This window comes from Galeopterus variegatus, unplaced genomic scaffold (assembly GCF_000696425.1).
Source record: "Galeopterus variegatus unplaced genomic scaffold, G_variegatus-3.0.2 Scaffold16173, whole genome shotgun sequence".
NCBI classification, from domain to species: domain Eukaryota; kingdom Metazoa; phylum Chordata; class Mammalia; order Dermoptera; family Cynocephalidae; genus Galeopterus; species Galeopterus variegatus.
This window is the reverse complement of record NW_007742284.1, coordinates 18918-21115: the sequence shown is the minus strand read 5'-3', so window position 1 is coordinate 21115 and position 2198 is coordinate 18918.

Sequence of the window (2198 nt, the reverse complement as noted above, 5' to 3'; positions counted from 1 at the left end):
TGAACCCTTTGTGTCAGGCTCCCAAAGCAACCTAGAACCTGGGGGCTGTGTTTGAGGGGACCCTACTCTGGAGGAGCCTGAGGGGATAGGGGAGGGTTTCCGACGCCCAACCTGCAGTGGGGGGCCTGGCCACCCCCCGACTCACACATGTCGTCTGGCAGCCTGTGTCCACAGCATTCTTTAGTCCTTGACAGGGAGCCTGAGCTCTGTCCTATTTTAGGGAGGCTCTGGGGGGATCCTCTCCCCCATCCCTCCATCTGTGGCTCCCCTGACATCTGCACAGCCCTCTAGGTGCTGAGACATAACATACCGGTACAATAAACCTTTTTTCTAGCCTGAGTCTCACCAGCTTTCTGAGTGGAGAATGCGTCTGCTGTCCCCTGGTGGGGGAGGCAACTTTCTCGGGGAGACACATCAGCCAGGCCCTAGAGGCTAATAGGAATTAGCCTCCATAGGAATGGGTGGGAGTGTGCTCCATAGGAATGGGTGGGAGTGTGTATCCCCAGGGGCTGAGCAGCAGCTCTGGGCTTGTGGCCATGCTCTACACCCAGTCTGCTACTGACTGTGGCTATGGGACAGTCACCCACCTCTCTGTTTCCCCAGGGTAACTGGAGCAGTGAGGGGCTCCCAGTTGCCTGGCCCCTGCAGGGTGGTCGAGCACTGGACTGGGTCTCATGGGCAGTGCCTCGCTCAGTGCTCCCTTGGCCTGCACTTGGGCTTGGAGCAGACCTGCCCCTCCTGCTGGCCTTTGCCGGTCCTTCACCCACCAGGCTCCTCCTTGCCTTTGATGGCAAGTTCCTGCGGCAACTTCTCCCCCCACCCCGCCCCCAACCCTAGGCTCCAGGACTGCCAGCTGGAATCCAGATGTGGTTGGGGTGGGGAGCATGTGATGGATTCCCGGGCTGGTGGGGGCAGGGAGGCCGTCCCCTGCAGCCCCTCTCCTCCGACGACCCCACATCCCTCTGGAGGGGGCCAGGGTTTGGGTTTCATAACACACAATGGCCTCTGTCTTGCTCAGTGGGGAAGGGCCCTCCCCTTCTGTGTCCAGTCTGGCTCCTGCCAAGAACATCAGGAGAGTGGGATATGAATGCTGTATGCTGTGCTGCTCTGACCTAGTTGCTCAACCTCTCTGGGTGTCACAGGCTATCTCTTTGTTCTTGAGCTCCTGCAGGGAGGGTCTCAGGTGCTGGGGTGTGGCTGGGAAGTGCACACAGCTTCCCCACAACACAGAAAACTCCTGTAAGACAGAAGCAGACATTGGAGACTCTTGGAGAGCAGGCAGGCAGGGGTGAGTTTCCCAATCAGCAGCACCCTAATCAGCAGCCCCCATTAATGCTCAAATGGGACTTCCAGAAGACGTGGAGTGTGTGTCCTTAGCCCACAGCCAGTGTCCCCCAAGACTGGTGGGGCGTGGATTAAGGAGGTGGCCTGAGTGCCAGTGCAGGAGCCAATCTCCCCCTCGTTTCTGAGCTTTTACAGCTGCTGTCCCTTCTCCCTATGACCCTTCCACCCCCTCAACTGCCCACTGCTGTGCTAACTCCCCTTCATCCTTTTGCTTCTGACCTAGATGTCCCCTCTTCCTGGGAGCCTTCCCTGATAGCCCCCACCCAGCTTCCCTTCCACAGTCCCCTGGGCTCAATGACAATAATAGCGCCCTGTCATGTGCCAAGCTCTGCTCTAAGCACTTGACATCATTAGCTCATTGAGACTCATGACTCTGCGAGGTGGGTACTGTTCTTATTCCCATGTCACAGACGAGGAAACTGAGGCCCAGAGAGGTGAAGTCAGTTGCCCAGTTCACACAGCCAGGATTCCAACTCAGCAGTCTGATCCTAGGCTCTGAGTTCTCTGCTGGGTGCTACTGTTCCTTTGAGGAACAAGTGAATGAATGAATGAATTCCTTGGGCAGAGGACAGCAGAGCTCTACTCCCGCTTAGAGCCCCTCCAATCTGCTCCCACATCTGTGATGGGGTTACCAAGAAGGGGCATTTTATGGGCACACACCTGGCAGGGCACTGGCGGACAATGAACCATGGAGGCAGATGATGATTGGGGGCATGTGGGCTGGGGCAGGGCCAGGGGAGGATCTGGGCTTGAGGGTCAGGGAGGAGTCTGCCAGGGTCTGAACAGCCCCCATTGTCCCAGGGCTTGTAACACTGCACAGCTGCCCCCAGTCTGGGTGTCTGTCCCTGGGCCAG